This window comes from Polypterus senegalus, chromosome 2 (assembly GCF_016835505.1).
Source record: "Polypterus senegalus isolate Bchr_013 chromosome 2, ASM1683550v1, whole genome shotgun sequence".
In the NCBI taxonomy this organism is placed as follows: Eukaryota; Metazoa; Chordata; class Cladistia; order Polypteriformes; family Polypteridae; genus Polypterus; species Polypterus senegalus.
The window spans coordinates 289,763,388-289,791,298 of record NC_053155.1 but is presented as its reverse complement, the minus strand read 5'-3'; the positions used below and the strand labels follow the sequence as shown (position 1 = coordinate 289,791,298).

Below are 27,911 nucleotides of genomic sequence, written 5' to 3'. Positions count from 1 at the left end.
GCAACATATTTGTTCCAGTGACTTCAGGCTAGAACCTTCTCAAGTGGTCCCTGATGTTCCTGTAACCCTAAGCTTTCATAGGTTCATAGGGTCAATACTGCAACAAATACAGAGTTGAGAAATTCAATAAAAATGTTTCCAGTCTGGCATCATATGAGGATGAAGGGCCACGATATGGTCCTATTACTTCCTACTTGGGATCATAAGCTGTCTCACATCAATTCAAATATATTCCACCTTCTGCCAAGTCTCTGTGGCCCCACATTCTCCCAGTTAGTGTGTAAGTCTCCCTTACTTTTTGCCTTTTAGAACATTAGAACAGCCTAGATGAGAACAGGCCATTTAGCCCAACAAAGCTTGCCAGTCCTATACAATTAATTCTTCGAAAATAACACCACATCTATTTTTGAAAGCCCCTGAAGTCCTACTGTCTACCACACTGCTTGGTAGCTTATTCCATGTGTCTGTGGTTCTCTGTATAAATACAATATACTGGCATCTGTACTGGCTATCCATGAAACTTCCTCTGACTGGTGCCATCTGAATTTACCTTGTCTCTGGTAACTTTAAGATAGATGGTCTCCTCATCACAATCCTAAAAGTGTTAAACCCATGTAACCGTCATTGGCCACTATAATTAATCTAAATCATGAATGCTCTTACTGGACTGTGATAGTGTCAGAAAGCCATATTGAAAACAAAATCTTTCCAATAATGTAGAATTTATCTGTCAGCAAAATCATAATATACAACATGCATGAACTTCATTTATATGTAGTAAAAATGAACTATGTACACACATTATCACAGAAATGTCAGCCAGTCAGTCAGTCATTATCCAAACCGCTATATCCTAACACAGGGTCACAGGGGTCTGCTTCCAGCCAACGCAGGGCACAAGGCAGGAAACAAACCCCGGGCAGGGCACCAGCCCACCGCAGTTATCACAGAAGTGGAATATCTTAAATATGTGGATAAAAGGACGTGTCACACATTTTATGAGAACGACCTAGGATGCGTTGTGCACTTATCACTTTCGAAATCAAGATAGTGTGTGGAAGCCATTAAGAGGACTGACATGAATATAAACCACATTAAGAAAATTTCTTACTTTCACTTCTGCAACATATCTTGTGGTCTCTTTCCTTTCCTCTTCTAATGTAGAGAAACCTGTCCATGATTACAGTAATTCACTAATGCCAGGTGCCAATTCAAATCTTGTCTCGCATTTCCATTTAAATCAAAACTCTGATGCAAGCATCTTTACACAGAACAGCAACAGCAAGCACATCACATCCATTCTGCTTCGCCTTCATTGGCTCCCTGTGTCTTACAGGACTGAGTATAAAATTCTATCAATAACCTACAAAGTTTAAAACGGCCTCACACCAGACTATATCTGTGACCTTCTCCATCACTGTACTCCTGTTTGCCCACTAAGGTCCTCTGATTCTGGCAATCTTGTTGTGCCCCACACTAACCTGCACTCTATGGGTGACAAGGCCTTCAGCTGTTTAGAGTCCAGACCCCCTAAATTAATGAGATCAGCTGACTCAATTCATTCTTTAAAAAAAAAAAACTCAAAATGCATTTGATCAGAGGGCTTTTACCTAAACTTAACTCTCTGCCCCTATTTTCAGTTTACCTCTCTGTCCAGATGCTCAGGTTAACTTGTTTGTATGTTATATCATAAATTATGTGACTTTTTCAGGCATTTCCTCTAGTATTGAATTAAGTAATATAAACATTTTTTTGGTTTATTCTTTCTTTCATTCTATTTAATGCTTTTGTATATCCTGAGTATACTTGTTTATTGTTCTATGCAGAAACTATTTGTAACTTTAAAACTACTTTACATATAAAATGTATTATTATTATTGTTAATGTACAGGTCAAGGGAGGTTATGATTAAACTTAAGTGCACTGCAGTTTAGTTTATATTACAAAAATAAAATAACATCGCTACAGAAAGTCCAGAGGAGAGCAACTAGGCTGATTCTGGGACTGATAACTATGAGCTATAAGGAAAGACTGACAGAGATGAGCCTTTTCAGTTTAAGCAAATGGAGCCTAAGAGATGACATGATTGAAGTGTTTAAAATTATGAAGGGAATTTAAACATTGGATCCCAACTGTTACTTTAAAATACATTCTTCAACAACAATACGGTCACATGATTGGGATCCTGTTAATGGCAGATTTCACACAAATGTTTTTCTTCTCACAAGGAAGCAGAGACAAATAGAACAAATGGTCAAAAATTGTAGTAAATAGTAAGACTTCAGCAACCTTCACATTTCTAATCAATTAATGTATTTACGTGTGCTGCAATGCTCTGATTATTAACAGAAACCTGATTTATAAAATGCCTTGTAAACCCCTATTCGGAGTAGAGAAATCGGGTTATTGGCCTTGAAAAAAACTGATTAACAGAGGTAGTTTTCCCTGTGAATAATCTGAAAATGCTGCCATGTACAGTAAACTCTTAACTGGTTTACTGTTCAGAAATGTGTAGTCTGCGCATGTCCGTTGCACTCTGTCAGTCTGCAAAACCATTCGTTTTCAGCAGCCACAGGTAGAAGCTGCCACACAATATATTTCCAGAGGCAACTGTTTGGGTAATCACATTATTCCTTCTTCTGGCTGAAATAATCTGTCTCAGTATTATAGAAATCAGTAAATTTCTGTTGATGATTTGAATGTACAGTGCTAACTGATGAAAACAATCTCAAGAGCAGTAGGATAACATGTTAAAAGTAATGTGCAATAAGTAGTCTTGAAAAAAATACCTGCATGATTATTATTTCAGTAGCACTGGATATAAGACAAGAAGCACACACACTGGGCTCCTTTGCAGGGCTCAATCACACAGCCATACAGAAATACAGAAAAGAGTTTGCTGCATGCAATCTGGTAATAGAAACCTATGTATAAACCATTAACTTGACTAAAAATATTTATAAAATACAAGAAAATAATCACAGGCGTCATGCTTATTTTGATGATGTTTAACTCTTTTTTACACAGTTTAATGATGTTACAGTGTTTTGATAAAGGAGCCATTCAGATGTTTATTTGCACATGTAAATGCGAACGATTAAGAAACCAGCTTACTGCCTTAATCAGGTTATTCATCTTAAATCGATTATGTGTGTGCATCTAAAACAAATGAGTGTTGTTTTAGAGAATCAAGATAAAAAGGATCCATACGATGGCCGGGCTGCTTTGTTTGTTCTATTCAAAATAGTTCTAATGTTCTGATATAAAAAATGGTCAGTTGATATGTTAAAGAAGGGTAATTTCTTTGGCTACCTGCAGAAACATAATGAAGGCTGTTAGGCTCAGAAACAGATATGTGAACGAGTGGATGTTAAAAAAATAAACTGTCAAAATCAACACCAAGCATTGCTTAACAGTAGACACTAAGAATACACAGACAGGGTTTCAGTTCATCTTTTCTCATTTTCTGGATCACTTTGTTCCTGGTGAGGAGCACAGCAATAACAAGTTGAGCAGGTCAGACCAGGATTATTCCCCCGCAATTGCCTTTGGCTCCTGTTGGGGAATCTCCAGGTGTTCCCAGACTTGCCAAGAGATTTTATACCTCCAGTGTGTCTTGGGTTTGCCCAGGGATCACTGCACAGTAGGGATTATCCATGCCACATTAAACATCCAAACCATCCCAGATGATACACAATGACTGTGAACTTGCTGGATTCTGAGCGCCTCACATTTTCATGAAGAAACAAACCTGCAAGCCAAAGTTTCCACTATAGGTCTATGTTCATGAGCAAAAGTAAGAATAAAATAAATGATTGATCTATGAATTAAAACAAATACTTCAAGAAGAAAGGATATTAGTATATTGAGAGGAAGTAATAAATAAACATGGACAGAGAGGATTAGAGAATGAGCAGCCTAAAATATTCAGGCATATAAACTAGAAGTCTGAGTTAACTGAGTTTGGTTTACCATGTGTGTTAATGTTGTATGTGTGAAGCAATTTGTTATCAGAGGCTACTGGTGAACATCGTGAGAAGCTGACTTAAGCCGAGGGATTAAAAGAACTGATGCACAATTCTACCAATAGACTGCAGCAGAAGAGACATTACTGAAACATGAATTACCCTGGAGCAGATCAAAAATAATATAGGCATAGCAAAGTGAAGAAGAAACAGATCATTGACTTGTGAATTGTTTTAAATAGTTTATAATAAATAAGTTATTTTCTTTCCAGTTCAACCAGTAGAGAAAACAAACCCAAAATTAAAAATGTTCCATTCATTGCATAGGCCGCCTAAATATGCAATCTATAAATGTCATTGCTGTTTATAATAAGTTAATATTAACAATGCCTACATGTTAGAATTTTATTGTCTGGCTATGGTATGGCAAAAACAATAGAAGCCTGAACATACAACTGCCAAATAACACTAAAAGAAATGCTTGAGTGAAAAACATAAAAAATGAAAATCATAAACCTCTAATAATAAGAATACTGTACATACTAAAAAAATAACATTATTCCTCTTGATTAGCCATATTCAAAAGAATAGATTTTCTTATAAAATTGTGTTTTGTAATGGCCACCCAGAAAAGCCAAAGTGATTCAGTAAAACAACTAGTCATTGATCTATAGAATTAGTGTTTTAATGTGCAATGTTCAAGAGTAAACCACTCCAGTGAACTAATAATATCATCCCAGGGAAAAAAGTACAAATACTGTACACAGAAAAGTTCAGTGTTAGTGACATTAGGTACCTTCTCATGGCAGGAACTTTTTCAGGAACTTTTGTTGCATTAGCAGCACAGGATCTCAGACCATTTGTAATTCCTGCTACTTTTTTAGCTCCTACTCCAGGTAATGAATTGTGCTGATTGGCAGAACACAAGCACTGGCGCCATCTTACAAATTCTGTTAGTAGTTTGGACTTGGGAGAGTTATCAATGAAGATGCGGCGCCGCAATTTTAATTGTATCACTCTCCAATAGAAGCCTCCTTGGTGTGTTGCGCCATGCATCGTATCGGATCAATAATATCCCTGGTGAAGTCACGAGTGGTTTGAAGCAACAAGATGGGGGTGATCCCTCTGAACTCCTGATTGTGCTACACTTCATACCACATCACTCTTTATAGCTGCTTCCCTGATGCAATGCACCATGCGGGTGAGTGTGTTGCCCATGAACACCTGATCGCACCATACTTTGCACTGCATCACTCATCTTTGCACGTCACCCTGTTTTGTATAAAGGCTACAGTTTGTATTGTGCAGCGGGAATGCAACACACAAAAGTGACAATGGGCTACAAGTAGACCAGGACCTACATCGCACAGGAACGCACAGGTTCCAGCAGTGGGAAAATGCCTACAATACTTATGGATTAACTGACGGCACTGCAACTGAGGCTCATTGTCCTAGGAAAATTCCTGGATGAAGCTGGGTAACAAAGCTAGTAACGAATAACAAATGAAAAACTCTATTGACAGCACCACAGTGGATGTATGTATAAATGTGCCACGCCATGACTCAGGCTAGTGTCTGCCTTGCACCTGATGGTATCAAGATGGGCTCTGACCTCAACTAACTCTAAAATTTGATTAAGCTTAAGATAAGTCACTCTTTGAAATCCATTTTTAAGCATATTTTTACAGTTTCAATCCGTTTTAATACAACTTACACTAAAGTATTTCTTTTGATTGCTTTCACTATTAACATTATGCAAAGTTATTGTCTGTTATACCTGCATTTTTATAACTCTTTAATTTAATATTGTTTTTTTATCAGTATGCTGCTGCTGGAGTATGTGAATTTCCCCTTGGGATTAATAAAGTATCTATCTATCTATCTATCTATCTATCTATCTATCTATCTATCTATCTATCTATCTATCTATCTATCTATCTATCTATCTATCTATCTGTGCTTTTCTCTGTTTCACATAGCATTAGGGAAGGGCGAGATATAACATTATTAAAATGTACAAATGCTGCAAGCTTAGTTGGAGCAGAAACCAACCCAGGCAGATGGGAAACAGTGAGTATGCGTGTAATAAATGGTTAGAAATCTTTGCAAAAAATAAAAAAAAGGTTTCAGCAATTAACGAGTTCTAGATGAAAACTAAAAATAGATGTTTGAAACAAAGAAAACGCTCATTATGCCCTCTCAGCAATGAGCTGTTTGTTTTTTTGGGTACTTGCTATCTCACTCCTACAGCAATGACTGGTAGTCTGAGAAGGAGAGACTGGGCAGTCCTTGCATAGCAAGACCAAATATTGTTACATGTCACTTCAATACAGAAATCTTTTAAGTGTTTGTAGAATGTGCTAAACGTGCTTAATAAGTAGTGAAAATTGTTCAATTATATAATTAATTTTAGCTTTCAAAAAAAAAATATATATATATATATACTGTACATCTATACACATAAGTAAATATTATAGATTATACACTGAAACCAAAAATAGGCTTTAGGAACTTCTTAGTACAAAAAAATGTAATTATAAAAAACAAAAATCATTATAAATGGCTTATATATTGCACCAGCCACATGCTGGGCTATTTAAATATATTTTTTTAATATTAAAAAGAGACCACTAGCATGATACAAGAGCTCCCTCTAGTGTCACCAAATGTGAAATGACAGTAAACCTAATCTAAAAAATGAAATGTGCTGTGTAGCGTTTAACAGTATTGTATAACAACAAAACTCTTTCAATAACCTTGAAATATGTCTCATTCCCTGTGACCAAGAACTAAATAAGTTGATTAGAAATTGTCCATGGATGGATAAATAGTTAACTAATCTCTCCCACTTAAGGCAGACTCGGTGGCGCTGCCATCTTACTGCTTTTCTGACTTTGTTTAGTTTGGGTCAAGGTTTCTGACTGTACAGTATATTCACTTGGGATTGACCCCATAGTGTAAATACATGCTGTCATATCAGATAGAAATGCAAACATGTAGTGTGTTTTTTACAGTGTACATATAGAGACTTTGTGATATATGTGCATTATTGTGTTTGTACAGTACAGTAAGAGTTAATTATGAAGGCTTCTCACCAGTAAGAGAAAATCCCCACATATGATATACCACTCAACTCGTCTTGATGTGTAGTTATGCATCTAACACTAATCCCCAAACCAATTTCTGGTCGAAAAAAACTCATTTTTACACAATTCTAAGGCCATGTTTTGTGTTCAAATTACACCCTTATAATATAGAGTAAGCCAATAATGAACTTGAAGTTGTGCACAGCACATCAAGCATCCCCAAAAGTTCAACCTCTAATGGGATACAAGGGGTCAAAGTTACTCCTTTTCATATAACTTCCAAAAAAATTGGGATTGTTAATATAGGCATGTTGCTAATCACACATATTTTTGATATTTAATTCTTTGCTGACGGTCCTAGCCCTCTAAAAGCAACTCCCAGAAACTTAAAAATGACAAATTTAAAATATAAGGCCAGTGGTTATGAATATGATGTTATAGTTTATTTTTGATCTTTTACTATGGATCTAGCCTTCTATCACAGGGGGAAAAATCACAAATGTTTATTACAATTGAGAATATTTTGACTTTTAACATTTAAGCAGAAGTACATATTTTAATATTTCAAATATCTGATGCAAATATTCTTATTTATTATGTACTTATTATACTGTCCTTCATGGAATAAATCATTTCTTATGAGCACTCTGAATTAGACCGGCTTGCACTAATTTAGAATTTCTAACAGGAGAACACCACGGCATCCCTAACACACCACTCATTCTGCTTACATTTCATCAATATGTATACACAGGTAGCAAACTACAGCAAGGGCACTGTGTATAGGACATATATGCACACATACATAAACCTCACATACTGTAAGAAAACATGTTAATTACAAAATAAAGATAAACACAAATACTCAAAAGCACAAACACTGTCATTTTGTAAGTTTCTTTCTTTTTTTAAATCAAATGTTTCATCTTTAAAATGTGCACACATATATGCAAGGAAGATACCAGACTACCAGAAAGCATTATGGGCTAAGCAAAAATTGAAACAATCAGATCACTTAGGTCTTTGAAATGACTGTTACATGCAGGTTCACTAGTTTAAAGTTGTCCACTGTAGAGTACGTGGTGATGTAGCTAAATGGGCCACAACAGCATTAAGTGAAGAGACACATATTCCTCTATGTGTGGTGTTAACTTGCTTTTCTGTAAACCACACTGAGGGCAGAAAGAAACTGCCATAATGGCAGAACTGTAGAGAATAGACGGGGTGGTTTGAGCGTATCTCAGTAGCTGAAACAGCTTCTTTTTTATCCTCATGTGCTTGCAACCCAAGCTGGCAATAATCTTGAAGTCAGCATGTGGAAACGTTCAGCACAATGCTGCTACAGCTCTGTGATATCACGTTGGCCATACAAAGCATGATGGCGCATTTGGAAAAATATATTCGTATAAGCCACCGAATTTTCAAGAAAATATTGGGCAAACAAGGTCACCATCACAGAGCATATTCTCTGTAAAAAATGCTTTGGCAAATTTCGCCGAACAACACTATTTAATACTAATTTTAACTCGGTATCGGGTACTTCTTTGACATGTTCAGGAAATATGAACTAAGGTTAGAAATAAATCCTCCACAATCAGCAACTAATAGAATCTGGCATGTAAGAAAGCTATTTTAGCCAGTGATACTATAAATGATATTGTAAAAATGTTGTTCACAAATAAACAACTACATTTTATAATCACCATTATTTTTAAATATGGCTTACTGTTAAAAAAATATTTAATAACCAAAAATATGACATCTGTCTCAAAGACAGTTTTTATCCTAGTGCTGTTATTAAATTAAATTCAGCACTTATTTTATTCTTCTATAGACTGGTTATATATAGCTAGCACTGGTAATGTTCATGTGTATATTAATATCTATTTTTAATGGACTTTATGTTTTATTATTCTTAACAAATTGTTTTTATATAAAGGCATAGGCTATGTTTACATTTATATTATACTTATGTTTATGCTCAAATGTACACTATGTTTTACAGGGAGCTCGCACTAAATTTTGTTGTACATTATGCAATACAATAAAGGCGATTCTGTCTCTTTGATGAAGTAAATAAAACAAAAAAATTAAAATGTTTCACCAGTTAACTGAACATTATGCCATTTGTATATTTTGTAAAACTTGTAACTTGGTATCACTCTTGTGTTACAGTACGTAATATACATATAAACTGCAACAAAAACAAACACACACACACAAATACACACACATACAAGAGGATTGTCCAGTATAATTTACATTGTGCTCCAAAGTTTGAAAACAAACATTACTCAAAAAAGAAATAATAAAGAGAGTATCAACAAGAGGAAAATCCATTAATAAAACAAAAATGTAGCTCCATCTAGTGTTCTGGTTTACTTATTTTTTCTATTGCTGGAAAACAGCAGTTTGCAAACGTAACTTTTTAAATGTTTAACACCACATAAGTTAAAAGTTTTATAAATCAGGTACCTTGATGGAGGCTGTCACTTGCAAAGCTCATTTGTTAATACTTGTTTCCCAATGCAGATCTCAGCTGCAAGACCTGTTTATTAATTCTTAAATTCTGACACTAAATTGTAGGTAACCATTTAGAAATAGTGACTTACCTGTTAGTACACCATGCCTTTGTTGTCCAAAGAAGTCTCAGTGCCTAAGTGTTTTTAGTGGATCCAACTACCCCTTCTGACCTTCTGACACAAAGAGAGATGGGGAATACCACATTCTTGATTGTCTTCTTCCTATAAGACAGAAAAGCTCAGATGACACCATAAACTCTTCTAGCTACTCTTTACTGAAATAAAATCCCAATTCCCCTCATAGCATTACTGTGTATGGCATCAATTTACAATTATTAGATCTTAGATATGGAAAAAGATGATCCGCTGCGGCAACCCCTAACGGTAGCAGCGGAAAGAAGAAGAAAATCTTGGATGTGATCATGTCAGATCCAAGCTGTCACCAATACTCAAGTAACGCCATAGATGCTAAAGTAATAGAACAAGGGAATTTTTTATTTTAAAAAATAACACATGGGAAGATGTGAACTACAAGCAAGACAGTATGTCACAACAAAGGAGAACCAATCATCTGTTGTCCCAAAGTCCCTTTCTAGACACTGTTTGTCCCTAAACATTAAAAATGGAATCCATTATGTGTTTTTCCATAAAGTGAATTACCAGTCTCCCTACTACTCTGTACTGGTTAAAGCAGGTTTAGGAAATGGATAGATGGGCATATATTTTTAACTCATGTCAATTCTTGCACAGTTTAATGAATGGTGTAATATAAAACATATAGTATAATTAACACATAAAAACTCCAGTTCCTATGATGGCTTCTAAATCTCTCTACCATTATACTGAGTCCTGGCTAACAATACCATCCGTCTATTCCTAATACTATCTATGTACCAATATATGTGTGTCTATCTGTATGAAGTTACAGTAAAATGAATATTGTAAATGTGTTATAAGCGGGCCAATTATTTTACAAAGTGGAGAAAGTAAAATATTGACATGTACCTGCAAATTACCATATACAAGTTGTTGGTGAAGTTGACAGCAGGAAAATCTCTCTTCATTTCATAAAACACATTTTAAATATGCTGTATTTCCAATCCTCATAGGTCCATATTTTACTATTTAGATTCTGTACAGATCAATTTCACGTTTGAAGATTCTTCACTTACTCTACAGCTGTATGAATTTGCATTAGGCAACTCTAAACTAGCCTGGTAGGAGTGAATGTGTGTTTCGTGAGTGAGCCTGTTGATAACCTGCTACTGTGACATTGTACTGCTGATCACTTTGCTGTGAACTGCATGCTAGTGCAGAAAGGTTTAATTATAAAAGTAGGGCGGCATCTTTTGGAAAAGTATGGATTTCTGTAAAAAAACATTCTAGTCAAGTCAAGACAAATAGCTTTATTGTCATATCATCCAAACACAGTATTGCAGTATACAGCGGTAAGAAACAACATTTCCCAGGACCACAGTGTAATGTATACATAAACACAGGACAAGCACAAGACAGGTAAAGAACTATATTATACTACAATAGATAAATAAATAATTAAAAATAAATAATAGGTAAGTAAATAAATAAAAATAATTTTAAAATCTATAGTAATAAATATACAATTAATAAATAATAACAGTAAAACTAATAATAAAAAGCAACAGTAGTTGCAAGTGTAACAAATGTACAACATATAAATTGGCTACTAGGTGCAGATCTGAGAGCAGGGGGACATTACAGAGTCAGAAGTAGACGTTGTTGTAGTACCTGGCAGAACTGTTTTGGATGCTACAGTACCTTCTGCCAGATGGAAGTGGTACAAAAAGACCATGGGAGAGATGGGAGTGGTCTTCCACAATGCTGAATGCTTTGCAGATGTAACGCTTTTACAAAGCTATCTCCAATGGAGGGCAGAGAGGGCCCAATGGTCTTTTCTGTAATGTGCATTATCTGTTGTAACACGGTCAGATACATGGCAGTTCCCAAACCAGGCAGTAATACTGCTGGTCAGAACACTCTCGTTGGTACCCATGTAAAATGTGATGAAAATGTGAAGAAGGCAGTCTTGCCTTCTTCAGCCACTGCTGTGCTTTCTTGGATGTGTAGGTAATGTTGATTGACCAAGTAAGTTCTGCTGGCAAGTGCACACCAAGGAATTTGTTGCTCTTGACCAGTTTCACCACAGAGCTCTCGATGTGCAGTGGGTGTGGACAGAATGGAGCTTCCTGAAGTCAACAAACATCTGTTTCGTCTTGCCAACATTAAGAGACAGATTGTCGTACCTGTACCAGTCTGCCAATTGTCGTATCTTCATTCTGTAAGCAGACTCATCTTAATAGCGGATGAGACCCACCACTGTTGTGTCATTCACAAACTTGATGATGGCGTTAGAGCTGTACACAGCCATACAATCATGAATCAGCAGAGTGAACAGAAGAGGACTTAGTACACAGCCCGGGGGAGCATCAGTGCTCAACGTGTTGGTACTGGAGATGGTGTTGCCAACTGGGATCTCTGTCAGGAAGTTCAGGATCCAGTTGCATAAGGAAGTGATGTAGTCTAGCAGACCTATCTTCCCTATGAGCTTCTGAGGGAAGCTGAACTGAAATCAATGAAAACTATCTTAGCGTAAGTATCTCTTTTGACCAAACGGGATAGGGCCAAACGAAAAACAGTCAATATGGCATCTTATGATTCAAGAGAAAGATACATTTGAGGGGGTCATGAGATGTAGCCTTTTCTCTTCTTATAATTTATTAATAAACCATAATTTTTTACAGTGTAGCCTTTCCTCACTGGTCAAATTACTCAAAACATTTGTAGAATTAAATATAGTAGGAACAGCCATATATAAACATTGTCAGCTATCAAATTTATGTGAATAAATTAAAATACGTTAGAACATTAGAAACATATTGACAAGAACAGGCCAATCAGCCTAACAAACCTTACCAAATCTAAAGTATTTCTTCGAAATAACATCATGTTGAGTTTTGAAGGTCCCTAAAGTCCTACCATCTACCACACTACTTGGTAATTTATTACATGTGTCTATGGTTCTCTGTGTGAAGAAATTCTTTATGTTTGTGCAAAATTTATCCTTTATATTTATAGCTTTCGTGTCTCTGTGTTCTTGCTGAACACATTTTAAAGCAACAGCCTGGGTCCGCTATATTAATTCCTTTCAAAATTTTAAACATTTCAATCAAGTCACCTCTTAATCTCCTTATGCTTAAGTATTTAACATCTTCCTTAAAAACAAAACTGGAAGTCAACATGCAGCATTTGTTACAGTGACCTCTGCTGTATTGTATACCAGCAGGAGAGGACATAGAATCAGTAATGTAATGTAATGGGCCTGCTAATTTGTTTCATCCACATGGTCAATTTTGCTATGTTGCATTGAAGAACTTAATTTTTTATTCATTAGTTTTCTGAACTTGTTTATTAGTACACAGGATCACAAAGACTTTGCGCTTGTGATAGAAGAGGTCACTCAGGAAGCTACTTAATATACTGGATAATGACTCTCATCCCTTACACAAGGTTTTGACTTACCTTCTGTAACAGACTGAGACAACTGTATTGCTCCATGGAGTGTTAGCTGAGGTTGTATCTACCGTAGCCATCAGGCTCTATAATGAGTCACGCTTCATATTGTTCGCTGTGTGCTGAATGGTACTGTGACATCTTAACAAACAATGACACTGTGTGCAAGATACCATGCCAATACACTGTGTCAATAACTGATATCCTGTGAAACTGCAAATGTTGTATGTATAATTCTAAACATTTTGCACTTCGTAAATGCTTATACTTTGTTAATATACTGATACACAATTGTTGTTATTTGTATATTTGTACCTAACATACTTAAAAAGTATAATTCTTGTTATACTGTATGTCTGCTGCTGTAATCCTGCAGTTTTCTTTGGGATTAATAACCTTCTATCTATCTATTGATCTATCTATCTATCTGATAATCAGGGGCCAATTTAGAATGACCAGTTAATCTAACCTGCACATCTTAAGGATATGGGAGGAGAAAACCCTGCAGACACCGGGAGAACACACAAGCTCCAAAAGACAACAACTGGACACAGAATTTGAAGCCACTGAAGCCATGAAGCAACACTTCTACACATTGCACTAATGTGCAGCCCTGGATATAAACATATTTTATAAAAATATAGTTTATTCAGAAATTGTGGTAATTTCCTTCTATGTGCTATTCATAAAAAGAACCCATTATTTATCAACAGACAAAACTTTACAATTTAAATAAAAATACAACCAAACAATTCATATACTGAAGAATGTAAAGCTAACAAAGCATAGCTGCCAGTGCTTCCTTGAAATAATATGCTTGTAATGAAAAAAGAAAAAAACATGAAGAGAACTGCTGGGAGGCTAACATGAGAAAAAAGGAATGCATTTGAGATGCTGCCAGTGAACAGATACCCATAAATAAAATACAATTTGCTGGCAGAAGAATAACCAAATTATGCACACATTGACAGCAGTATTGCAGAAAAATCTAGGGAGTTTACTGTTATAAAACTGTCATTGAATAGAACATTTTGAAAAATGGTTCAAAATCTGTCTTAATGTTGCCAAGAGTTTGATAATGAATTGAAAAAAATGAATGTTTAGGAATAATCCTGTCTTGTGCGCCTTGCTGATTCAGTCAAGCGATGTATAAAGGCGTTAAATGTGTCAAACTCATCTGACTTCTATACCCCCTCCCCGTTCATTCAGCTAGCAACAAACATGCATTCATTACACATTGTGAATTTTCTCATACCATTTTTACATGTAATAGCCAAATATAGCAAGATACCAGCTTAACACAAAAAGTTTGCAGAAACACAAATTCATCTCCTCTTTAGGACCAAGTAGCTTTTTTTAACAAGCAGTTGCAAGTTAAAGACCCTAGTGAATAGAAAGACTAGTATCGCCTGCTCTAAAGTCAAAAAGTGTTTGTAACTTCACTCAGACAATGAGAACTGGAGGGCATGCTTCAGAAATATAGAGTATATCTCTGTCTGTCTCTCATAACTGTATCTTTCCACTCTTCCCTGGGCAGCATTTACAAGTGTTTTGGCAACAACGTAATTTAAGGCTTAATAAATTCACTTTTTACTATCCACCGACTTATGCATTTTTGGTCCCACATTGTTGTTATTATGGGGAGCTTGAGACGATGCCAAGAACATCAGATACAAGGCAGAAACCACTCCCTTGAATGGATGCCAGTCCATGGCAACGTACATATTATCACAAATCCAAACTTACTGATAATGGGCCAGTTTAGAATCACCAGTTATCCTAGCCAGTTTATTTTTTAAATTTCTAATAATATAGACTGAATAATTTATTTACATTATGAAATGTAACTTGTAATGAGTGGGTAACATTTTAATAGAAGAGCAAATATTTCCAGTTAATATGGGTAAATCAGCAGATGTGAGTCTGCATAAAAAATCCCCAAATTTTTCTTTTCAACAAAATTTTAATGTATTGTCTTCTAGCAACTTCCATTTTTGCTTACTAATAAGTAAACTAGTTTTGAAGATGAATAAGCAGTCATTACTAACTGTGACCAAAAGTACTGCACAGTATGGACTTTGTAACCATTTTCATTTATTTTGTGCTTACATATGAATGTGTCACTAAATGTAGCCAACACCATACATTAATACTGTAAACTTGATCACAAGTATGCAGCTTGATTGGTATCGAGCCATTTAGCAGAGCAGTAAAAATGCTGATAATAATTTCTAAACAGACTTTCCAGCCAGGAGGTGACACTCTGAGCAATCTCTCAGCAAACACAGCATGACTGTGCTAAGAGATCAATTGTCAGTTAGTCATTTCTTTGTGCCATCATTATCATTTTTCCAACTCAATTAGGTTTTATATCATTATCAATAAGTACACAATGTTTAAGCATAAAGTTGACATTAGAACTAAAGTCCTATACACTTAATTCTTCCAAAATAACATCAAATCTAGTTTTGAAGGTCCCTAAAGTCCTACTGTCTTACCAAACTGCTTCGTAAATTATTTAATGTGTTTCTATGCATCTTCCTTTGACTTGTCTACTAAACATTGTGCTATACAACCTTACATTCTGTTGGTCTTCTTAATGGTTTCTGAACATTGTCTGAATGTGGTTCAGTCAATTTATTAAAAAGTTTGAAAAATGTTTTTGTAAATATTTTTTTAATGGCAGACATTTTCACTGCAAGTTCTAACTTAAATACAAAATCAGGCTATGAACGTCCACAGGAATGGAACTTATTTTTATTTTTGTCATAAATATGTATGTTAATTATTTGTGAATATATTTTTATACATTCCACCAGATTACATAAATGTCTCAGCACTTTCATTATAGTACAAAATTGACAGAAAAGGCTTTTTCAGCAGCTTCTCCAAAAATCTTGAGCCAAGGAACCACATTTCATCTAGAGACACTGCCACCAGCCATATAGAAAACATTTTAACCAGGGACATGAAGTGTCAGGTGTTCTGCTTCAAGGAATAGCCGAGGAATGTGAATTAGACCCAGAAGAATCAACGTAGGCAAACCCAAAGTCATTACTAAAAAATCTAATCACAAAACCAACAAGCCTAAAACATAACCCAAAACTCACTAGTCAAAATAAAGTAGCAAAATTGTCTCTTTAGCCAGGAAAATCAAAATGAAATGTACGGAAGTGCAAGGAAAGCCCTGCAATATTAGATTACCAGAAAGCAAGTAAGCTGTCCTTGTGGCATGTGCATGTGCACTTCAGGCTTGATTTCCACAGTAACACAATGCGATCATGTCACAAAAAGGTGCTGATCGCAATAAACAAAACAGCATTGTGACAAGGCGCAAATATTTTTCTCTTTTATTAAAATGCAACTAAAACAAAAAACTAATTTCACAAATATATTATGTATCTTAAAAAAATAATGCACACAGTTACACAGTACAAAAAAACATTTCAATAATAAGTAAAAGTGTAATAAAAAAACACAATGTCAACATCAGGAATCTGAGTCTATTTCGCAGAAAGTATGATATGGCACTGCAGACAGAGAAATTCCCAAGTACTTACAAGAACGTGGTTGCATCTGTTCATAATAATGCACAAAACACCTGTGTGACATGGGCGCCATAGCATATGTCATTCACACACAGCAATTCAGACTCAGTGGATAATTTAACGTGTCTTAACTGTGGCAAACGGCTACCTGAACATGCTAAAATTATTCTGGCCTGAAAAATAATAGGCTACACATACAACTTACTCCCAGTACATCACTATACTCCTGTTCCTAAATGTACAAATCAAAACATATCTGTGACATTTATCCTTGTATTAATTTCTGTGTTATTACGTGGGATATCTTTTTTTAATTATTAATGGTTAATAATTAATCAAAGAGGGATAACTATGATTATGAAATGTGATCAAAATTTGCATACATGCTTCAACTGGCTTTGGATGAAGTATGCAGTTGGAAACGTTTTGTGCTCAATTGATTTCTCTTTTTGTTGTCAGCTGTTGTGGTGAGCGCCCGGGGGCCATACCCAGCCAGGATGCCCGGAAGGACTGGAAGAGGGACTATGCCTCCTCCGGACCACGAAAGGGCAGCTGCCCTGGTTGGTATGGGGACCACAGGAACAGAGCATGGAAGCTCAACACTATAGGGGCCCATGGTCACCACCAGGAGGCGCCCAGATGCCTGAAAAGCCCTGGACGTCAGCACTTACACCACACCCAGAAGTGCTGGCGGAAGGATTACCAGGGACACCCGGATTGCTTCCAAGTGCTCAACCCGGCACTTCTGCCACACCAGGAAGTGCCAGCGGAGTTTCATCGGGAGGCACCTGGAGCATGTCTGGGTGAACATAAAAGGTGCCGCCTCCCTCCATTCGTCAGCTGGAGTCGGGTGGAAGAGGACAAAGCCTGGAGGAAAGGAGTGGAGGCAGTGAAGGAAGGCATTATGTGTGGCCTGGACTTGAGGGTGATTGGTGCTGGGGCACTGGGTTGTGCGGTACTTTTATAAATAGTGTAAATAAAGCGTGTGTGGTGATCTAAAACGGTGTCTGTCTGTCTGTGCCCGGGCTGTTTCCCACTCTATGTATTATTGAAAAAAACTGAGTTCCTAACCATCAGCTCTACAGAGAGTCCATAATTACAGACTTACCTTAGGTAGCAGCAATAGGGTTAGTGAAAATAACAAGACTAAAGGAGAGGAGCAATCAGCAGGGAAACAAGACAGATAAAGAAAACCATTACAGAACACCAGCTAAACACCCCTGCAAACGTTCTGTTTCCTCCACCCCGGGAATGAAACCCCAGCCAATGGTTTCAGATGCATTTGAGACTTGCCTACACCTGCATACAGCAGCTATCACTCAGGCAATCTGGGAGGACACAGCTCTGGCCAGAGAAGCTAACCCAAAAACACCAGCTTATATACCCTAACTACCTCTGGCACATCAGACTCACCACAAAAGGTTACACTATTGGGCTAGTCTTGTCGTCGTAAACTTTTTTATACCTGCCTCTCAAAAATCAGTTAATGGAAGAATCGAAAATATTTTTATTTCCCAAAATCTCTTTCAGCACAGCAAATTTTATAAACATCTGATTGGATTAAGGGAATTTGAAAATCTATTACTTTATACAGTACAACAGTTTTACTGGACATCCACAGAAGTCAGTGCATAGTCAAATGTTGCAAGTGAGACAAAATATAATAATGCAAGATTTTTACTGGTATGGTTATGTACGGTATGTCTAGCACCTCCATGTCAATCAGATACTATATACATTGTATGTGTTAGCTTACTACTGTTTTATGTGTGCTGTTCACATTATCGTTGCATCATGCCTCAACGTATGCATTAATGTAGTGTGAATTCTGCATGAGCAAATGTATTATACACATATTAGTGTCTTCTCATTCTTGCTTTTCATCTTTTCCCACTTCTGTGTGGGGTCAATTTGCTTGATCAACCTTCTCCATGCAGCTTGGTCCAGTACCTCCTTGCTAGTCATGCCCTTTTCTTTCAGCTCTTCTTTTACTTTCTCTATCCGCCTCTGCTCCGGCCTCCTTTGCTTTCTCTTACTCTGATCACTCCATTAGTGAGTGATGTTTGCTCATCACATCATTGTCTCTCCTCATCACATGTCCATACCACTTCAACCTACTTCCCTGTACGTTCTCAGATATCTCTTCTACTTTTGTTGTACCTCTGATTGTTTCATTTCTTATTTTGAACTTTCTTGTAACTCCACACATCTATCTCAATATTCTCAGTTCTGCCACCTCTAACTTCTTTTCCTGTGCTCCATTTACTTAAATGTCTCAACTCCATACATCATTGCTGTCCTAAAAACCTTACCTTTAACATTTGCCTTAATTCTCTGATTACACGATACTTCTGATACCTTCTTCCAATTGTTTCATCCACAATGCACTCTCTGTTTTTTTTTTTCAAATTTTCCATTTTGGGCTACCACTGATCCAAGATATTTAAAACTTATCCACTCTTTTCAATACTGAAGTAAATGTCACTGCAGGAAAATTAATTTGCATTAAATCAGCTGAGCTGCTGACATCAATTAGCACAGCTCACAACAGTCAGTCAGTTGTATTCACAACATTACAATAAATTCTGTAAAAAATGATACTTTTTTAAGGATAACACCTCCGCCATTTGAGATCCAAGTCCCAAGTCCTGCGTATTTCTTTGCAAGTAGCTGACGCCTCTGCAATATGTGAGTCTAGTATCAGCATGATTTATGTATGCTATGGGCTTGACTGGTGCTATGTATATTCCAGTTATGCAATAAAGAACACTAACAACAGTGATTTCTTACCCTGCAGCTACCTATAAACTTTCTCTCCCCAAGCCTCTTCATATGCAACCAGTCAGTTTTTGTTAAATCTGTAGAAAAAAAATTTTGGTTTATTAATTTGACAGAGCCCATCCACTACTGCATCTGTAATTTAGACTAACTTAGCACTTCTACAGATATTACACAAAATTTTAACAGATTTCTTTACTTGAAACTTCTGTTGGAAAAGGAAAGAAAGAAAGTGGCTAACCATACATTCTTTTCTAATTAGAAATCAGAGTTTTTTTTTCACATGAATGCTCTGCAGAAAAGTGAAAAAAGTATCATAAATATCTTTCCATTCAATGGATACCTGCAGCTGCATTTTTCGATGTTTCTCACTTTATTTTAAACAACATACACATATAATAACTCATATGAAAGTGAACTCTTGAAGTGTTTTACAATCATGTTCTAGTAAAACTAAGGAGCTATAATGATAATCATGCACCAATAAAGTATTAGTTGTCATTAGTTACATACAGAAATAAATATTTGTTTGACATTCAGAAGCAAAGTTTATTTATGTATCACTTATATAAGTGTACTTAATTAATACTGAGTTTGTTCCCCATTTGCTCTGAACAATTTTGTCATGTACTTGCCAAGGTGTCAAAATTGTAACAGAGGGATTCCCACCCATTTCAACACCCATGTGCTCCATAATGGCTGAAAGTAAACTGATGACAGAGTTTACCGAAAGAAGCTCATTGTACACCATCTTATGGAACCCACTATTTTTTGGATATTCTCAGAAAAGTAGATGGCATTAGGCCTGTGCTGACCCACTTTGTGGTGTCCTCTGTTACTTGTTCAGTTTGTCACTAATACTCCAGAAAATGCAGCTTCGGTAGAAAACATCCTGTACTGTGCCTCTTCTCCTAATGACTACAGACCAGTGACCCTTACATCCCACATCCTGAAGACCTTTATGAGGTTGGACTTGGACTATATGAATCTTCTTCTGCAAACCACTTGGACACACTGAATCTTGCTTGTCAGATAAAGACTGGAATGAAAGATGCAACTATCTATCTCATCCACAAGGCTTATTCCCATCTGGAGAAAGCTGGCACCAGTGTTACGATTATGTTTTTTGGTTTCTTCACAGCCTTTTAGATCATCCACCCATCCCTGATAAGAGGTAACCTCAGATATCTGTGGGTGGATGAGCCTATGATGTTCTGGCAATGGATTACCTGTCCATCAGATTACAGTTTTTGAGGTTTAAGGACTGTTTCATTGATGCTGATCTGAGGAACACTTTAGCACCACAAGGAAAAAGCCCTTTCACTTTTTCTACATTATCCTGTACACCTTGGACTAAACATAAAGGACCAGGTCGTGTCATGTGCAGAAGTTGTTAGCTGATTCTCCACTTAAGGAGTGTACAGTACTGATAAAGGATGTGAGATAGAGTATATGAATCAGGTGGAGAACTTTGTTTCTTGGTGTAAACAGAACTGTCTGCAACTCAATATCAGCAAAACCAAGGAACTGGTTATTGACTTTTGCCGCACCAAAGAGCCTCTATGTCCAGTCACTATTCAGAGAGTTCATGTGGAGGTGACAAATACTGCTACAAACACTTGGAGTTCCACATCAGTGATGGGCTGGACTGGTCTATCAACACAGAGGAACTACAAAGGGCAGAACAAACTACTTTTCTACAGTAGACCATATTCCTTTAATGTGGGTAGTTATTTAACTCTGTAATAGTCACTATTACTTTCTATATTGTGGTGTGCTAGGCTGGTAACTTCACTTCAGGAGAGGTCCACCAAATTGAAAGCTGATTCAGAAAGCAAGCATAGTTATTGAATGTACTCTCCAACCCCAGGAGGTAGTAGCAATTGAAAAGATGTAAAGAAAACTAAGTGCCATTATGAACAATACTGCACATCAACACTGAGGACTTTCAGCCAATGAATCATTCAGCAGAAGTGGGTCAAGAAATTACTAAGAGTTTCTTTGTACAAACAGTAATATGTCTGCATAATGCCTCACTATGACTGTGGCAGCAAAGTCAGACATTTTCTTTCTTTTTAAATTTTCTTCCTTTTTATTCATTCTTGTCTGTGTTCAGATCACAGATAAATAAATATATATAAACAAACACACTATCTAGTAATGTATGAATTTATTTAAAGAGCTTCTAAAAACCCAAATTTCTTCCTGGGGAAAATAAAGTTCTATTTATCTATTAACTTACATGTCAAATGTACAGTATCTTCTTGAATTCCTATTTAATGAAATCAGAAGCTGCTAAATCCTGCTTGAAAAGGTATGGGGCACTACAACCTTTTCCAGCAGCATTAGGTACAACTCAAAAAATAACACACCTTCAGAAACATTTTCATTAACATTTTCACTTTAACCCAGAAACACCAGTACTTTAAATTAGGCTCTTAATTGCACTATTTATTAACATGTATACCACCTAAAGTAGAGCCATTTCTATAAGCCGAAGAGAATAAACAAAACATAAGTACAAACAACAGGGCAATGCATTTCTTTAAAAAAGCCAAAACTCTTTTAAATATATAAAGTTAATATCTTATACTGTATATGAAGCTAAAGAAACCTGCATGATGCCTACATAATGTCTCACTGGGACTGTGAAAGCCAAGTCAGTCCTTTCTTTTTATTTTTCTTCCTTTTTAGTGATTCAGGTGTCTGATTAGACTATAGTGTGTGTGTGTGTGTGTGTGTGTGTGTCTGTCTGTCTGTCTGTCTATCTATTAATTTATTTAATGATGTTCTGTAAGGATAAGATTGAGCAACACATAGCAAGGACAGGAATTATTCTGAACAGTCAGCATGGGTTCAGAAGAAGGAGGTCGTGTTTTACTAACATGATGGAATTCTATGAGGATGCAGCAAAAGGATACAATCAAAGTGGAGCTTATGAAATTATTTATCTGGATTTTCAGAAAGTATTTCATAAGGTGCCACATGAGAGGCTGGGCATCAAATTAAAAGAAGTGGGAGTTTAGGGTGATGTTTTTAGATGGGTGCAAAATTGGCTCAGACACAGGAAGCAGAGGGTGATGGTGCGAGGAACCTCATCAGAACTGGCCGATGTTAAGAGTGGTGTTCCACAGGGGTCAGTGTAGCTATTTTTAATATATATAAATGATTTAGATAGGAATATAAGTAACAAGCTGGTTAAGTTTGCAGATGATACCAAGATAGGTGGATTAGCAGATAATTTGGACTCTGTTATATCCAGTGGTGGTTCCAGACCAAATTTACCAGGGGGGCCAGGGTGGGGCCAGTGTTTTTTCATGGTGGCACAAAACATCACATTAAGTAATTAATTAAAATTTAATCTCTTCCGCACAGGGACCATAACAGGGGCCAGGGCCAGTTCTACAGGGGCACTGGCCCCCATCTACAACCGCCTATGGTTATATCATTATAGAAGGACTTGGATAGCATACAGGCTTGGGCAGATTTGTGGCAGATGAAATTTAATGTCAGTAAATGTAAAGTATTACACATAGGAAGTAAAAATGTTAGGTTTGAATACACAATCGGCGGTCGGAAAATCAAGAATACACCTTATGAGAAGGCTAACAGAATGTTAGGATATACAGCATGATGTGTGGAGTACAAGTCCAAGGAGGTTCTGCTCAACCTTTATAATGCACTGGTGAGGCCTCATCTGGAGTACTGTGTGAAGTTTTGGTCTCCAGGCTACAAAAAGGAAACAGCAGTGCTAGAAAAGGTCCAGAGAAAGAGCGACTAGGCTGATTCCAGAGCTATAGGGGTTGAATTATGAGGAAGGATTAAAAGAGCTGAGCCTTTACAGTTTAAGGAAAAGAAGATTAAGAGGTGACATGATTGAAGTGTTTAAAATTATGAAGGGAATTAGCACAGTGGATCGAGAATGTTATTTTAAAATTAGTTCATCAAGAACACGGGGATACAGTTGGAAACTTGTTAAGGGTAAATTTCGCACAAACATCAGGAAGTTTTTCTTTACACAAGGAGTGATAGACGATATCAAGTAGTGTGGTAGACAATAAGACTTTAGGGACTTTCAAAACTCAACTTGATATTTTTTTGGAAGAAATAAGTGGATAGGACTGGCGAGCTTTGTTGGGCTGAATGGCCTGTTCTCATCTAGAGTGTTCTAATGTTCTAAAAGCCTAACTTCTCCCTGTGGACAAATAAGGTAGATATCTGCCCCTCGAATATCGAACACTGTGTACCATGCATCTTTAGTCCTGTTGTTTTTCCCTCTGATTGAATACTGACACATGATCCCTGAGTACCTGACTTAAATAAAACTGTCGACAAATAAAATGTCAATTACATGTAAATTAAATATATTGGCCATTCTCATATGTTAGCAATAGTACGTCCAGCATTTCAAACATCAATACGATACTATGAAAAGTACTGATATTCAATACCATTTTAGATACCTAATGCATTATATATTGTAACTCAAAAAAATGTATTTAAATAAATTGCAGTTCTGTATGCAAAAAAATCTTTATGTTGATAAACATCAAACCACAATATTTGCTTTACTTCGTGAAACATCTCAAAGCAAAATGTACCACGCTGTTGCATTCACACAGAACCCATCTGAGAAATGGCCACCCCAGCCAGCCAAATCCAATCAACTTTAACTTTAGTCAAAATCCCACAATTCAACTTCTGCACTAATATAGAGTTTATATGAGCACATAGAGGACTTGTGCCACTGTTTATGCAGCTCTGTACTGAAAAGTTACAGAGCCCTGCATTATATAGTAAATGTGATGAAATATAATTTTAAAATCACACATAATAAAATTAAAGAAAGTAATGCCCTATGGCAGTACACTTCATGGTGAGGACTTTAAAATCAAGGGAGTGACAGAGCTATAGTGCTAAAGAGTGTTGCCCTGAATGAACAGTGAAGAATAAAACTAGACTTTAAGTAAAAAAAAAATGTGGTCCACTTTCTTAATGCATTAAATGTTTAACTGACTACAACAAATGTTTTAACCTGCTGAAAAAAACAAATGCTCCTACTACAAACCCAACAGTTTATAGGTTAATACTGAATAATGTTTTTGTTAATTTCTTTCGGCTAGCATGCCAGTCCCTGTAGTGTTTGGCTCAAATGGCTGTGTTAGCCCCTTTAGCTGGTATTGTGCAGTAGCAAATCTTGCATACAGACTTGCATGTTATCTTGAGGTTTCTGTACCCATTTGGCACCAAGCCATAGTATTTCTGGATGCCACGCTGACTGCCCACTTTGTTAATTAAGCATGCTTGTGAAGGCTCTAGTGCTGCTGAATTTGCCATCCTATTAACACCTGTGAGTGGATGGAAATAGGGCTGCACCTCTAGCCATGCTATTTGATAGTCTACAAGGCTCAACTGTCAAAAGCCAGAGTGAACCAGAAGCACACTTATGATGCAGGCTTTAGAATCAATATCACGAAATATGAGTATTGAAACAATTTTTAAAATGTTGTAATCGATACTTATTGGCATTTTGATACCTTTGACAACCCTAGGAAATAGCAAACCTATAATACTTGGTTCTAATAGATTTATAAACAAAAAAATCTATAGTAATGACTGTGCTAAGGAATTCATTTAGGCTGATGCCCCTTCCAGGCTGATCATCTTTCCTGAGAAAGCAGTGGTGTGACCCACACATTGGAGCCTAAGGCCAGCTTTATACTTCACGCGACACTACACTTACTCCAGCGGACGCTACTGCTACGCAAGCATTTTATTGTAAATACCGTACTTGCACGTGTACTTTACTTAAATCTGTAAGATTCCACCAGCTGACAGTGTGAGGCATCATCATGGTGAGAAAACATTCGGCTACGCTGTGTTGTGAATTGCCTTAAACATCTATTAAATTCAAAGGACACCTTGCCACAATATCTCTGAAAAGGATGTTTACTGATTACATCCATCAATCTGGGGATGTGCGCATTCCAGTAAGCATCGGGCCTCAGCTCATCGCAAGGTGAACACAAGCACACACATACACTAATGTCATTTTAGTGTCAACAAATCCCCAAAACTGAGCACACTGTGGAAAACCACCAGGAAAACATGCCTACTCCAGGCAGGGAACACAAAGGACACGAGTCCCTGCAAGGCAGCAGCACTACCACTCTGCCACTACGCTGCCACAACATGTGTAGCCATTATCAGTATTCATTATTTAAATGAAATTAACGACTTATCTGTAAAATCTAACATACATACTTTAATGCATTTCATCATGAAAATGATATCAAGTATAAATCTAAGGATTTATACTTGAATGTGCAGAGAGCTGGAATATCATAAATTTAATGTGTTCTGTGTGTGGCAATTGCTGCTGTCAGTCCCAGAAGCATATAGCAATTAACAACTGGGTCGGTTTTAAGATGATGTTTATGACGGCCTACTTTATTGACAAAGTAAACTACAAGGTTAAAGTGGACATTTCAAGATTAAAGCCAAAATATCCACTTTAATCACAAAATAGACCTTTTCACCATGCCCTTAATTTTTTTTCTCTGTGGCACAAATACATCATACATTCTGATGCTGATGTGAAGGTACAAAAAAAAAAAACAGCACAAAAGATGATATGTGAGACTTTTAAAATATATCGTGTAATTACGTTGGGGAATATGCAACGCTTAAATATAAAAGCACTACGAATGCATATGTATGTCGGCATTTTCCTTCACCACATCAAATCATTTATCCAACATCGAAGTGTTCTGAGCATGAAATATAAATGAGCCCTTAAATTATACAGTAGCATTTTCAATCAGTGGAGCTGAAGAAGGACACCTTTGGCCACGGTGACCAATCAGGCTTCTTTCTGTGTGGGTGACCCTTACAACAGTTAGCTCTAGCTCTCCTTTCTCTCTCAGCTTTGCTCTGCTTACCCCTGCTATTGTACTCGCCTGTCCCTTACAGACATGAGATGCCACCACCCAGATTAGCACACACAAACTACATTTGAGTCCTACTACTGTTGTCTTAGGTGGGACAAGAAGCTGGTAAAATCCTTAGTAACATCAACTACCTACAAAAAGAGTTCTATTTTAGCTAGTTTAACCCAGGTGGAAAGCATGGAGAAATGCACAGCATGACTAAAATCCAATAGGGAAATTAAGTGGTTTCATTCAAACTTAAATTAATATCTCAGCATGACGACAACAAGCAAGGGTATGAAAATAGCTATATGATATAATCCAGCTGTGAGAAAGCAGCAGCAGCAAGAATTCTACATTTTTGTATGAAAGATGCTAGTGTCAATCAAATGATTACATACTCCTCATTAAATAACAGACACATTATATTTCTTAGTTAATAATGAGAAGTATGTATTGTAGATAGTGTGACAGATAGGGGGTGCTGTTGCTTCCTTGAACCCCCTATCCAAGACTCCAGACACCAGATAAAAGTCCAAAAGTAGACTTTATTAATTCTGCACAGTGCACAAAGCACCCTCCTCTCCACAATACTCATTAATCAATTACAATACACAATCAATAAACTCTCCACCACTTTCAGACACGTTGCCCTCCTACCACCCAGCTCAGCTCCCCGTCTGGGAGCTCCCACAGTCCTTTTATATTCCCTGACCCGGAAGTGTTCCCAATCCCCAGTCCATGTGATTCTTTATCACTTCTGGGTCAGATACAAAGTCCTTTTCTTCACCCCGGAAACATGTCATTCCCCTTGTCCATGTGACTCGGACGTACTTCCGGGGCGTAAGGCAAATAACCATCGTTCCTCCCTGCAGCGTCTCCTAGTGGCCCCCATGGTATCCACCAGGGCTATGTATAAAAACTCCAATGTCCTTGATGCCCTGCTGGTCTTCGGGGGACCTCCATACGGCAGGGAGGGCTCCACCTGGCGGCTTGGGGGTATTGGCCGGGATCAACGACCGGCCATACACCACAATAGCAACACTTTAAATCTAGGATGTATAAGATCTGATATGAACAGAGGATTAATGAAATCAAACGACATTGTTATGTGCTGTAAGTGTGTCAAGGCCACAGGGTGACAGATGAGAATTATGGTAAAGTTACTCAGACACTAATTTAAAGTTTACTTTTATCAGATACTAGTTACGGATTGCAAATTACCCTATTTGCCAGAAATTCAGAACTCACTCATAAACTGACCAAATGACTTCTAACTTAGCTTAAAAAGTACTGAAGCTACTATACATAGAATATGAATAGAAAAGAAAGGAGAATATCACCAACCATTTGCATAGCAGCAAAAGCTTTAAACAAATAACTTCTTCCTGGCTTACCTTGTTTGAAAACACCATTGGAGTTGGTTCCCCACTACTCCAAGCTTGAAAATACTTCAAACACTCTTTTTTTATAAAGTTATATTTGCTGTTTTCACACCAGGTCAACTGTTTTTTTTACACCAAATAAAATCTAA

The 27,911-nt window shown here is 36.9% G+C and overlaps 1 protein-coding gene across 1 annotated transcript in view; it reads right to left on the bottom strand.

The window, feature by feature from the left end:
• The window catches only part of LOC120523983 (protein furry homolog), a 468,780-nt gene that overhangs the window by 400,983 nt on the left and 39,886 nt on the right, over positions 1–27,911 (bottom strand). Inside the window, exon 2 of the mRNA XM_039745747.1 lies at positions 9,664–9,795. The gene's annotated coding sequence lies outside the window, so the exon portion shown is untranslated. The remainder of the gene's footprint in view (positions 1–9,663; positions 9,796–27,911) is intronic.